Here is a 13,562-nt window from a genome sequence, read left to right as displayed (position 1 = left end):
TTCACCAGTTCCTAGTTGCATGTGTGTGTTCTCAGTAACAGTGCACTGTTTCAGCTGTTCCTAGTTGTGTGTGTGTGCTCAGTGAAGTGCACTTTGTCAGCGGGTCCTAGTTGTGTGTGTCTGTGTTGTCAGTGACAGTGCACTGTTTCAGCAGTTCGTATTTGTGTGTGTGTTCTCAGTGACAGTGCACTGTTTCAGCAGTTCCTATTTGTGTGTGCGTTCTCAGTGACAGTGCACTGTTTCAGCAGTTCCTAGCTGTGTGAGTCTGTTCTCAGTTACAGTGCACTGTTTCAGCAGTTCCGAGCTGTGTGTGTGTTCTCAGTTACAGTGCACTGTTTCAGCAGTTCCGAGCTGTGTGTGTGTTCTCAGTGACAGTGCACTGTTTCAGCAGTTCCTAGTTGTGTGTGTGTGTTCTCAGTGACAGTGCACTGTTTCAGCAGTTCCGAGCTGTGTGTGTGTTCTCAGTGACAGTGCACTCTTTCAGCAGTTCCTAGCTGTGTGTGTCTGTTCTCAGTTACAGTGCACTGTTTCAGCAGTTCCTAGTTGTGTGTGTGTTCTCAGTGACAGTGCACTCTTTCAGCAGTTCCTAGCTGTGTGTGTCTGTTCTCAGTGACAGTGCACTGTTTTAGCAGTTCCTAGCTGTGTGTGTGTTCTCAGTGACAGTGCACTGTTTCAACAGTTCTTAGTTGTGTGTGTGTTTTCTCAGTGACAGTGCGATGTTTCAGCAGTTCCTCGTTGTGTGTGTGTTCTCAGTAACAGTGCACTGTTTCAGCAGTTCCTAGTTGTGTGTGTGTGCTCAGTGAAGTGCACTGTGCTTGCAGTTCCGAGTTGTGTGTGTGTGTTCTCAGTGACATTGCGCTGTGTCAGCAGTTCCTAGTTGTGTGTGTGTGTTCTTAGTGACACTGCACTGTGTCAGCAGTTCCTAGTTGTGTGTGTGTGTGTTCTCGTTGACAGTGCACTGTGTCAGCTGTTCCTAGTTGTGTATGTGTGTTCTCAGTAACAGTGCACTTTTTCAGCAGTTTCTAGCTGTGTGTGTGTTCTCAGTGACAGTGCACTGTTTCAGCAGTTCCTCGTTGTGTGTGTGTGTTCTCAGTGACAGAGCACAGTTTCAGCAGTTCCTAGTCGTGTGTGTGTTCTCAGTGACAGAGCACAGTTTCAGCAGTTCCTAGTTTTGTATGTGTGTTCTCAGTGACAGTGCACTTTTTCAGCAGTTTCTAGCTGTGAGTGTGTTCTCAGTGACCGTGCACTGTTTCAGCATTTCCTCGTTGTTTGTGTGTGTTCTCAGTGACAGTGCACTGTTTCAGCAGTTCCTAGCTCTGTGTGGGTGTTCTCAGAGACAGTGCACTCTCTCAGCATTTCCTAGTTGTGTGTGTGTTCTCAGTGACAATGCACTGTTTCTGCAGTTCCCAGTTGTGTGTGTTCTCAGTGACAGTGCACTGTTTCAGCAGTTCCTAGTTGTGTGTGTGTGCTCTGTGAAGTGCACTGTGCTTGCAGTTCCTAGTTGTGGGTGTGTGTTCTCAGTGACAGTGCACTGTTTCAGCAGTTCCTAGTTGTGTGTGTGTGTGTTCTCTGTGACAGTGCACTGTTTCAGCAGTTCCTAGTTGTGTGTGTGTGTCCTCAGTGACAGTGCACTGTTTCAGCAGTTCCTGGTTGTGTGTGTGTTCTCAGTGACAGTGCACTGTTTCAGCAGTTCCAAGTTGTCTGTATGTTCTCAGTGACAGTGCACTGTTTCGGCAGATCCTAGCTGTGTGTGTGTTCTCATTAACACTGCACTGTTTCAGCAGTTCCTAGTTGTGTGTGTGTTCTCAGTGACAGGGCATTGTGTCAGCAGTTCCTAGTTGTGTGTGTGTTCTCAGTGACAGTGCACTGTTTTAGCAGTTCCTAGTTGCATGTGTGTGTTCTCAGTGACAGTGCATTGTGTCAGCAGTTCCTAGTTGTGTGTGTGTTCTCAGTGACAGTGCACTGTTTCAGCAGTTCCTAGTTGTGTGTGTGTTCTCAGTGACAGTGCATTGTGTCAGCAGTTCCTAGTTGTGTGTGTGTTCTCAGTAACAGTGCATTGTGTCAGCAGTTCCTAGTTGTCTGTGTGTTCTCAGTGACAGTGCACTGTTTCAGCAGTTCCTAGCTGTGTGTGTGTTCTCAGTGACAGTGCACTGTTTCAGCTGTTCCTAGTTGTGTGTGTGTGCTCAGTGAAGTGCACTTTGTCAGCGGGTCCTAGTTGTGTGTGTCTGTGTTGTCAGTGACAGTGCACTGTTTCAGCAGTTCCTATTTGTGTGTGTGTTCTCAGTGACAGTGCACTGTTTCAGCAGTTCCTATTTGTGTGTGCGTTCTCAGTGACAGTGCACTGTTTCAGCAGTTCCTAGCTGTGTGAGTCTGTTCTCAGTTACAGTGCACTGTTTCAGCAGTTCCTAGCTCTGTGTGTGTTCTCAGTGACAGTGCACTGTTTCAGCAGTTCCTAGTTGTGTGTGTGTGTTCTCAGTGACAGTGCACTGTTTCAGCAGTTCCTATTTGTGTGTGCGTTCTCAGTGACAGTGCACTGTTTCAGCAGTTCCTATTTGTGTGTGCGTTCTCAGTGACAGTGCACTGTTTCAGCAGATCCTAGCTGTGTGAGTCTGTTCTCAGTTACAGTGCACTGTTTCAGCAGTTCCGAGCTGTGTCTGTGTTCTCAGTTACAGTGCACTGTTTAAGCAGTTCCTAGCTGTGTGTGTGTTCTCAGTGACAGTGCACTGTTTCAGCAGTTCCTAGTTGTGTGTGTGTGTTCTCAGTGACAGTGCACTGTTTCTGCAGTTCCTAGTTGTGTGTGTGTTCTCAGTGACAGTGCACTGTTTCAGCAGTTCCTACTTGTGTGTGTGTGTTCTCAGTAACAGTGCACTGTTTCAGCAGTTCCTAGTTGTGTGTGTGTGTGTTCTCGTTGACAGTGCACTGTGTCAGCTGTTCCTAGTTGTGTATGTGTGTTCTCAGTAACAGTGCACTTTTTCAGCAGTTTCTAGCTGTGTGTGTGTTCTCAGTGACAGTGCACTGTTTCAGCAGTTCCTCGTTGTGTGTGTGTGTTCTCAGTGACAGAGCACTGTTTCAGCAGTTCCTAGTTGTGTGTGTGTGTTCTCAGTGACAGTGCACTGTTTCTGCAGTTCCTAGTTGTGTGTGTGTTCTCAGTGACAGTGCACTGTTTCAGCAGTTCCTACTTGTGTGTGTGTGTTCTCAGTAACAGTGCACTGTTTCAGCAGTTCCTAGTTGTGTGTGTGTGCTCAGTGAAGTGCACTGTGCTTGCAGTTCCTAGTTGTGTGTGTGTTTTCTTAGTGACACTGCACTGTGTCAGCAGTTCCTAGTTGTGTGTGTGTGTTCTCGTTGACAGTGCACTGTGTCAGCTGTTCCTAGTTGTGTATGTGAGTTCTCAGTAACAGTGCACTTTTTCAGCAGTTTCTAGCTGTGTGTGTGTTCTCAGTGACAGTGCACTGTTTCAGCAGTTCCTCGTTGTGTGTGTGTGTTCTCAGTGACAGAGCACAGTTTCAGCAGTTCCTAGTCGTGTGTGTGTTCTCAGTGACAGAGCACAGTTTCAGCAGTTCCTAGTTTTGTATGTGTGTTCTCAGTGACAGTGCACTCTCTCAGCATTTCCTAGTTGTGTGTGTGTTCTCAGTGACAGTGCACTGTTTCAGCAGTTCCTAGTTGTGTGTGTGTGCTCAGTGAAGTGCACTGTGCTTGCAGTTCCTAGTTGTGTGTGTGTTTTCTTAGTGACACTGCACTGTGTCAGCAGTTCCTAGTTGTGTGTGTGTGTTCTCGTTGACAGTGCACTGTGTCAGCTGTTCCTAGTTGTGTATGTGAGTTCTCAGTAACAGTGCACTTTTTCAGCAGTTCCTAGTTGTGTGTGTGTGCTCAGTGAAGTGCACTGTGCTTGCAGTTCCTAGTTGTGTGTGTGTGTTCTCAGTGACAGAGCACAGTTTCAGCAGTTCCTAGTTGTGTGTGTGTGTTCTTAGTGACACTGCACTGTGTCAGCAGTTCCTAGTTGTGTGTGTGTGTGTTCTCGTTGACAGTGCACTGTGTCAGCTGTTCCTAGTTGTGTATGTGTGTTCTCAGTAACAGTGCACTTTTTCAGCAGTTTCTAGCTGTGTGTGTGTTCTCAGTGACAGTGCACTGTTTCAGCAGTTCCTCGTTGTGTGTGTGTGTTCTCAGTGACAGAGCACTGTTTCAGCAGTTCCTAGTTTTGTATGTGTGTTCTCAGTGACAGTGCACTTTTTCAGCAGTTTCTAGCTGTGTGTGTGTTCTCAGTGACCGTGCACTGTTTCAGCATTTCCTCGTTGTTTGTGTGTGTTCTCAGTGACAGTGCACTGTTTCAGCAGTTCCTAGCTCTGTGTGGGTGTTCTCAGAGACAGTGCACTCTCTCAGCATTTCCTAGTTGTGTGTGTGTTCTCAGTGACAATGCACTGTTTCTGCAGTTCCCAGTTGTGTGTGTTCTCAGTGACAGTGCCCTGTTTCAGCAGTTCCTAGTTGTGTGTGTGTTCTCAGTGACAGTGCACTGTTTCAGCAGTTCCTAGTTGTGTGTGTGTGCTCTGTGAAGTGCACTGTGCTTGCAGTTCCTAGTTGTGGGTGTGTGTTCTCAGTGACAGTGCACTGTTTCAGCAGTTCCTAGTTGTGTGTGTGTGTCCTCAGTGACAGTGCACTGTTTCAGCAGTTCCTGGTTGTGTGTGTGTTCTCAGTGACAGTGCACTGTTTCAGCAGTTCCAAGATGTCTGTATGTTCTCAGTGACAGTGCACTGTTTCGGCAGATCCTAGCTGTGTGTGTGTTCTCAGTAACACTGCACTGTTTCAGCAGTTCCTAGTTGTGTGTGTGTTCTCAGTGACAGTGCATTGTGTCAGCAGTTCCTAGTTGTGTGTGTGTTCTCAGTGACAGTGCACTGTTTCAGCAGTTCCTAGTTGTGTGTGTGTTCTCAGTGACAGTGCATTGTGTCAGCAGTTCCTAGTTGTGTGTGTGTTCTCTGTAACAGTGCACTGTTTCAGCAGTTCCTAGTTGTGTGTGTGTTCTCAGTGACAGTGCATTGTGTCAGCAGTTCCTAGTTGTGTGTGTGTTCTCAGTGACAGTGCACTGTTTCAGCAGTTCCTAGTTGTGTGTGTGTTCTCAGTGACAGTGCACTGTTTCAGCCGTTCCCAGTTGCATGTGTGTGTTCTCAGTAACAGTGCACTGTTTCAGCTGTTCCTAGTTGTGTGTGTGTGCTCAGTGAAGTGCACTTTGTCAGCGGGTCCTAGTTGTGTGTGTCTGTGTTGTCAGTGACAGTGCACTGTTTCAGCAGTTCCTATTTGTGTGTGTGTTCTCAGTGACAGTGCACTGTTTCAGCAGTTCCTATTTGTGTGTGCGTTCTCAGTGACAGTGCACTGTTTCAGCAGTTCCTAGCTGTGTGAGTCTGTTCTCAGTTACAGTGCACTGTTTCAGCAGTTCCGAGCTGTGTGTGTGTTCTCAGTTACAGTGCACTGTTTCAGCAGTTCCGAGCTGTGTGTGTGTTCACAGTGACAGTGCACTCTTTCAGCAGTTCCTAGCTGTGTGTGTCTGTTCTCAGTTACAGTGCACTGTTTCAGCAGTTCCTAGTTGTGTGTGTGTTCTCAGTGACAGTGCACTCTTTCAGCAGTTCCTAGCTGTGTGTGTCTGTTCTCAGTGACAGTGCACTGTTTTAGCAGTTCCTAGCTGTGTGTGTGTTCTCAGTGACAGTGCACTGTTTCAACAGTTCTTAGTTGTGTGTGTGTTTTCTCAGTGACAGTGCGATGTTTCAGCAGTTCCTCATTGTGTGTGTGTTCTCAGTAACAGTGCACTGTTTCAGCAGTTCCTAGTTGTGTGTGTGTGCTCAGTGAAGTGCACTGTGCTTGCAGTTCCGAGTTGTGTGTGTGTGTTCTCAGTGACATTGCGCTGTGTCAGCAGTTCCTAGTTGTGTGTGTGTGTTCTTAGTGACACTGCACTGTGTCAGCAGTTCCTAGTTGTGTGTGTGTGTGTTCTCGTTGACAGTGCACTGTGTCAGCTGTTCCTAGTTGTGTATGTGTGTTCTCAGTAACAGTGCACTTTTTCAGCAGTTTCTAGCTGTGTGTGTGTTCTCAGTGACAGTGCACTGTTTCAGCAGTTCCTCGTTGTGTGTGTGTGTTCTCAGTGACAGAGCACAGTTTCAGCAGTTCCTAGTCGTGTGTGTGTTCTCAGTGACAGAGCACAGTTTCAGCAGTTCCTAGTTTTGTATGTGTGTTCTCAGTGACAGTGCACTTTTTCAGCAGTTTCTAGCTGTGAGTGTGTTCTCAGTGACCGTGCACTGTTTCAGCATTTCCTCGTTGTTTGTGTGTGTTCTCAGTGACAGTGCACTGTTTCAGCAGTTCCTAGCTCTGTGTGGGTGTTCTCAGAGACAGTGCACTCTCTCAGCATTTCCTAGTTGTGTGTGTGTTCTCAGTGACAATGCACTGTTTCTGCAGTTCCCAGTTGTGTGTGTTCTCAGTGACAGTGCACTGTTTCAGCAGTTCCTAGTTGTGTGTGTGTGCTCTGTGAAGTGCACTGTGCTTGCAGTTCCTAGTTGTGGGTGTGTGTTCTCAGTGACAGTGCACTGTTTCAGCAGTTCCTAGTTGTGTGTGTGTGTGTTCTCTGTGACAGTGCACTGTTTCAGCAGTTCCTAGTTGTGTGTGTGTGTCCTCAGTGACAGTGCACTGTTTCAGCAGTTCCTGGTTGTGTGTGTGTTCTCAGTGACAGTGCACTGTTTCAGCAGTTCCAAGTTGTCTGTATGTTCTCAGTGACAGTGCACTGTTTCGGCAGATCCTAGCTGTGTGTGTGTTCTCATTAACACTGCACTGTTTCAGCAGTTCCTAGTTGTGTGTGTGTTCTCAGTGACAGGGCATTGTGTCAGCAGTTCCTAGTTGTGTGTGTGTTCTCAGTGACAGTGCACTGTTTCAGCAGTTCCAAGTTGTCTGTATGTTCTCAGTGACAGTGCACTGTTTCGGCAGATCCTAGCTGTGTGTGTGTTCTCATTAACACTGCACTGTTTCAGCAGTTCCTAGTTGTGTGTGTGTTCTCAGTGACAGGGCATTGTGTCAGCAGTTCCTAGTTGTGTGTGTGTTCTCAGTGACAGTGCACTGTTTTAGCAGTTCCTAGTTGCATGTGTGTGTTCTCAGTGACAGTGCATTGTGTCAGCAGTTCCTAGTTGTGTGTGTGTTCTCAGTGACAGTGCACTGTTTCAGCAGTTCCTAGTTGTGTGTGTGTTCTCAGTGACAGTGCATTGTGTCAGCAGTTCCTAGTTGTGTGTGTGTTCTCAGTAACAGTGCATTGTGTCAGCAGTTCCTAGTTGTCTGTGTGTTCTCAGTGACAGTGCACTGTTTCAGCAGTTCCTAGCTGTGTGTGTGTTCTCAGTGACAGTGCACTGTTTCAGCTGTTCCTAGTTGTGTGTGTGTGCTCAGTGAAGTGCACTTTGTCAGCGGGTCCTAGTTGTGTGTGTCTGTGTTGTCAGTGACAGTGCACTGTTTCAGCAGTTCCTATTTGTGTGTGTGTTCTCAGTGACAGTGCACTGTTTCAGCAGTTCCTATTTGTGTGTGCGTTCTCAGTGACAGTGCACTGTTTCAGCAGATCCTAGCTGTGTGAGTCTGTTCTCAGTTACAGTGCACTGTTTCAGCAGTTCCGAGCTGTGTGTGTGTTCTCAGTTACAGTGCACTGTTTAAGCAGTTCCTAGCTGTGTGTGTGTTCTCAGTGACAGTGCACTGTTTCAGCAGTTCCTAGTTGTGTGTGTGTGTTCTCAGTGACAGTGCACTGTTTCTGCAGTTCCTAGTTGTGTGTGTGTTCTCAGTGACAGTGCACTGTTTCAGCAGTTCCTACTTGTGTGTGTGTGTTCTCAGTAACAGTGCACTGTTTCAGCAGTTCCTAGTTGTGTGTGTGTGCTCAGTGAAGTGCACTGTGCTTGCAGTTCCTAGTTGTGTGTGTGTTTTCTTAGTGACACTGCACTGTGTCAGCAGTTCCTAGTTGTGTGTGTGTGTTCTCGTTGACAGTGCACTGTGTCAGCTGTTCCTAGTTGTGTATGTGAGTTCTCAGTAACAGTGCACTTTTTCAGCAGTTTCTAGCTGTGTGTGTGTTCTCAGTGACAGTGCACTGTTTCAGCAGTTCCTCGTTGTGTGTGTGTGTTCTCAGTGACAGAGCACAGTTTCAGCAGTTCCTAGTCGTGTGTGTGTTCTCAGTGACAGAGCACAGTTTCAGCAGTTCCTAGTTTTGTATGTGTGTTCTCAGTGACAGTGCACTCTCTCAGCATTTCCTAGTTGTGTGTGTGTTCTCAGTGACAGTGCACTGTTTCAGCAGTTCCTAGTTGTGTGTGTGTGCTCAGTGAAGTGCACTGTGCTTGCAGTTCCTAGTTGTGTGTGTGTTTTCTTAGTGACACTGCACTGTGTCAGCAGTTCCTAGTTGTGTGTGTGTGTTCTCGTTGACAGTGCACTGTGTCAGCTGTTCCTAGTTGTGTATGTGAGTTCTCAGTAACAGTGCACTTTTTCAGCAGTTCCTAGTTGTGTGTGTGCTCAGTGAAGTGCACTGTGCTTGCAGTTCCTAGTTGTGTGTGTGTGTTCTCAGTGACAGAGCACAGTTTCAGCAGTTCCTAGTTGTGTGTGTGTGTTCTTAGTGACACTGCACTGTGTCAGCAGTTCCTAGTTGTGTGTGTGTGTGTTCTCGTTGACAGTGCACTGTGTCAGCTGTTCCTAGTTGTGTATGTGTGTTCTCAGTAACAGTGCACTTTTTCAGCAGTTTCTAGCTGTGTGTGTGTTCTCAGTGACAGTGCACTGTTTCAGCAGTTCCTCGTTGTGTGTGTGTGTTCTCAGTGACAGAGCACTGTTTCAGCAGTTCCTAGTTTTGTATGTGTGTTCTCAGTGACAGTGCACTTTTTCAGCAGTTTCTAGCTGTGTGTGTGTTCTCAGTGACCGTGCACTGTTTCAGCATTTCCTCGTTGTTTGTGTGTGTTCTCAGTGACAGTGCACTGTTTCAGCAGTTCCTAGCTCTGTGTGGGTGTTCTCAGAGACAGTGCACTCTCTCAGCATTTCCTAGTTGTGTGTGTGTTCTCAGTGACAATGCACTGTTTCTGCAGTTCCCAGTTGTGTGTGTTCTCAGTGACAGTGCCCTGTTTCAGCAGTTCTTGTTGTGTGTGTGTTTTCTCAGTGACAGTGCGATGTTTCAGCAGTTCCTCGCTGTGTGTGTGTTCTCAGTGACAGTGCACTGTTTCAGCAGTTCCTAGTTGTGTGTGTGTGCTCTGTGAAGTGCACTGTGCTTGCAGTTCCTAGTTGTGGGTGTGTGTTCTCAGTGACAGTGCACTGTTTCAGCAGTTCCTAGTTGTGTGTGTGTGTCCTCAGTGACAGTGCACTGTTTCAGCAGTTCCTGGTTGTGTGTGTGTTCTCAGTGACAGTGCACTGTTTCAGCAGTTCCAAGATGTCTGTATGTTCTCAGTGACAGTGCACTGTTTCGGCAGATCCTAGCTGTGTGTGTGTTCTCAGTAACACTGCACTGTTTCAGCAGTTCCTAGTTGTGTGTGTGTTCTCAGTGACAGTGCATTGTGTCAGCAGTTCCTAGTTGTGTGTGTGTTCTCAGTGACAGTGCACTGTTTCAGCAGTTCCTAGTTGTGTGTGTGTTCTCAGTGACAGTGCATTGTGTCAGCAGTTCCTAGTTGTGTGTGTGTTCTCTGTAACAGTGCACTGTTTCAGCAGTTCCTAGTTGTGTGTGTGTTCTCAGTGACAGTGCATTGTGTCAGCAGTTCCTAGTTGTGTGTGTGTTCTCAGTGACAGTGCATTGTGTCAGCAGTTCCTAGTTGTCTGTGTGTTCTCAGTGACAGTGCACTGTTTCAGCAGTTCCTAGCTGTGTGTGTGTTCTCAGTGACAGTGCACTGTTTCAGCTGTTCCTAGTTGTGTGTGTGTGCTCAGTGAAGTGCACTTTGTCAGCGGGTCCTAGTTGTGTGTGTCTGTGTTGTCAGTGACAGTGCACTGTTTCAGCAGTTCCGAGCTGTGTGTGTGTTCTCAGTGACAGTGCACTGTTTCAGCAGTTCCTATTTGTGTGTGCGTTCTCAGTGACAGTGCACTGTTTCAGCAGTTCCTAGCTGTGTGAGTCTGTTCTCAGTGACAGTGCACTGTTTCAGCAGTTCCAAGTTGTCTGTATGTTCTCAGTGACAGTGCACTGTTTCGGCAGATCCTAGCTGTGTGTGTGTTCTCATTAACACTGCACTGTTTCAGCAGTTCCTAGTTGTGTGTGTGTTCTCAGTGACAGGGCATTGTGTCAGCAGTTCCTAGTTGTGTGTGTGTTCTCAGTGACAGTGCACTGTTTTAGCAGTTCCTAGTTGCATGTGTGTGTTCTCAGTGACAGTGCATTGTGTCAGCAGTTCCTAGTTGTGTGTGTGTTCTCAGTGACAGTGCACTGTTTCAGCAGTTCCTAGTTGTGTGTGTGTTCTCAGTGACAGTGCATTGTGTCAGCAGTTCCTAGTTGTGTGTGTGTTCTCAGTAACAGTGCATTGTGTCAGCAGTTCCTAGTTGTCTGTGTGTTCTCAGTGACAGTGCACTGTTTCAGCAGTTCCTAGCTGTGTGTGTGTTCTCAGTGACAGTGCACTGTTTCAGCTGTTCCTAGTTGTGTGTGTGTGCTCAGTGAAGTGCACTTTGTCAGCGGGTCCTAGTTGTGTGTGTCTGTGTTGTCAGTGACAGTGCACTGTTTCAGCAGTTCGTATTTGTGTGTGTGTTCTCAGTGACAGTGCACTGTTTCAGCAGTTCCTATTTGTGTGTGCGTTCTCAGTGACAGTGCACTGTTTCAGCAGATCCTAGCTGTGTGAGTCTGTTCTCAGTTACAGTGCACTGTTTCAGCAGTTCCGAGCTGTGTGTGTGTTCTCAGTTACAGTGCACTGTTTAAGCAGTTCCTAGCTGTGTGTGTGTTCTCAGTGACAGTGCACTGTTTCAGCAGTTCCTAGTTGTGTGTGTGTGTTCTCAGTGACAGTGCACTGTTTCTGCAGTTCCTAGTTGTGTGTGTGTTCTCAGTGACAGTGCACTGTTTCAGCAGTTCCTACTTGTGTGTGTGTGTTCTCAGTAACAGTGCACTGTTTCAGCAGTTCCTAGTTGTGTGTGTGTGCTCAGTGAAGTGCACTGTGCTTGCAGTTCCTAGTTGTGTGTGTGTTTTCTTAGTGACACTGCACTGTGTCAGCAGTTCCTAGTTGTGTGTGTGTGTTCTCGTTGACAGTGCACTGTGTCAGCTGTTCCTAGTTGTGTATGTGAGTTCTCAGTAACAGTGCACTTTTTCAGCAGTTTCTAGCTGTGTGTGTGTTCTCAGTGACAGTGTACTGTTTCAGCAGTTCCTCGTTGTGTGTGTGTGTTCTCAGTGACAGAGCACAGTTTCAGCAGTTCCTAGTCGTGTGTGTGTTCTCAGTGACAGAGCACAGTTTCAGCAGTTCCTAGTTTTGTATGTGTGTTCTCAGTGACAGTGCACTCTCTCAGCATTTCCTAGTTGTGTGTGTGTTCTCAGTGACAGTGCACTGTTTCAGCAGTTCCTAGTTGTGTGTGTGTGCTCAGTGAAGTGCACTGTGCTTGCAGTTCCTAGTTGTGTGTGTGTTTTCTTAGTGACACTGCACTGTGTCAGCAGTTCCTAGTTGTCTGTGTGTGTTCTCGTTGACAGTGCACTGTGTCAGCTGTTCCTAGTTGTGTATGTGAGTTCTCAGTAACAGTGCACTTTTTCAGCAGTTCCTAGTTGTGTGTGTGCTCAGTGAAGTGCACTGTGCTTGCAGTTCCTAGTTGTGTGTGTGTCTTCTCAGTGACAGAGCACAGTTTCAGCAGTTCCTAGTTGTGTGTGTGTGTTCTTAGTGACACTGCACTGTGTCAGCAGTTCCTAGTTGTGTGTGTGTGTGTTCTCGTTGACAGTGCACTGTGTCAGCTGTTCCTAGTTGTGTATGTGTGTTCTCAGTAACAGTGCACTTTTTCAGCAGTTTCTAGCTGTGTGTGTGTTCTCAGTGACAGTGCACTGTTTCAGCAGTTCCTCGTTGTGTGTGTGTGTTCTCAGTGACAGAGCACTGTTTCAGCAGTTCCTAGTTTTGTATGTGTGTTCTCAGTGACAGTGCACTTTTTCAGCAGTTTCTAGCTGTGTGTGTGTTCTCAGTGACCGTGCACTGTTTCAGCATTTCCTCGTTGTTTGTGTGTGTTCTCAGTGACAGTGCACTGTTTCAGCAGTTCCTAGCTCTGTGTGGGTGTTCTCAGAGACAGTGCACTCTCTCAGCATTTCCTAGTTGTGTGTGTGTTCTCAGTGACAATGCACTGTTTCTGCAGTTCCCAGTTGTGTGTGTTCTCAGTGACAGTGCCCTGTTTCAGCAGTTCTTGTTGTGTGTGTGTTTTCTCAGTGACAGTGCGATGTTTCAGCAGTTCCTCGCTGTGTGTGTGTTCTCAGTGACAGTGCACTGTTTCAGCAGTTCCTAGTTGTGTGTGTGTGCTCTGTGAAGTGCACTGTGCTTGCAGTTCCTAGTTGTGGGTGTGTGTTCTCAGTGACAGTGCACTGTTTCAGCAGTTCCTAGTTGTGTGTGTGTGTCCTCAGTGACAGTGCACTGTTTCAGCAGTTCCTGGTTGTGTGTGTGTTCTCAGTGACAGTGCACTGTTTCAGCAGTTCCAAGATGTCTGTATGTTCTCAGTGACAGTGCACTGTTTCGGCAGATCCTAGCTGTGTGTGTGTTCTCAGTAACACTGCACTGTTTCAGCAGTTCCTAGTTGTGTGTGTGTTCTCAGTGACAGTGCATTGTGTCAGCAGTTCCTAGTTGTGTGTGTGTTCTCAGTGACAGTGCACTGTTTCAGCAGTTCCTAGTTGTGTGTGTGTTCTCAGTGACAGTGCATTGTGTCAGCAGTTCCTAGTTGTGTGTGTGTTCTCTGTAACAGTGCACTGTTTCAGCAGTTCCTAGTTGTGTGTGTGTTCTCAGTGACAGTGCATTGTGTCAGCAGTTCCTAGTTGTGTGTGTGTTCTCAGTGACAGTGCATTGTGTCAGCAGTTCCTAGTTGTCTGTGTGTTCTCAGTGACAGTGCACTGTTTCAGCAGTTCCTAGCTGTGTGTGTGTTCTCAGTGACAGTGCACTGTTTCAGCTGTTCCTAGTTGTGTGTGTGTGCTCAGTGAAGTGCACTTTGTCAGCGGGTCCTAGTTGTGTGTGTCTGTGTTGTCAGTGACAGTGCACTGTTTCAGCAGTTCCGAGCTGTGTGTGTGTTCTCAGTGACAGTGCACTGTTTCAGCAGTTCCTATTTGTGTGTGCGTTCTCAGTGACAGTGCACTGTTTCAGCAGTTCCTAGCTGTGTGAGTCTGTTCTCAGTTACAGTGCACTGTTTCAGCAGTTCCTAGCTCTGTGTGTGTTCTCAGTGACAGTGCACTGTTTCAGCAGTTCCTAGTTGTGTGTGTGTGTTCTCAGTGACAGTGCACTGTTTCAGCAGTTCCTAGTTGTGTGTGTGTTCTCAGTGACAGTGCACTGTTTCAGCAGTTCCTACTTGTGTGTGTGTGTTCTTAGTGACACTGCACTGTGTCAGCAGTTCCTAGTTGTGTGTGTGTGTTCTCGTTGACAGTGCACTGTGTCAGCTGTTCCTAGTTGTGTATGTGAGTT

Source organism: Chiloscyllium punctatum, chromosome 17 (assembly GCF_047496795.1).
Source record: "Chiloscyllium punctatum isolate Juve2018m chromosome 17, sChiPun1.3, whole genome shotgun sequence".
Taxonomy (NCBI): Eukaryota; Metazoa; Chordata; class Chondrichthyes; order Orectolobiformes; family Hemiscylliidae; genus Chiloscyllium; species Chiloscyllium punctatum.
This window is presented reverse-complemented; position numbering follows the sequence as displayed.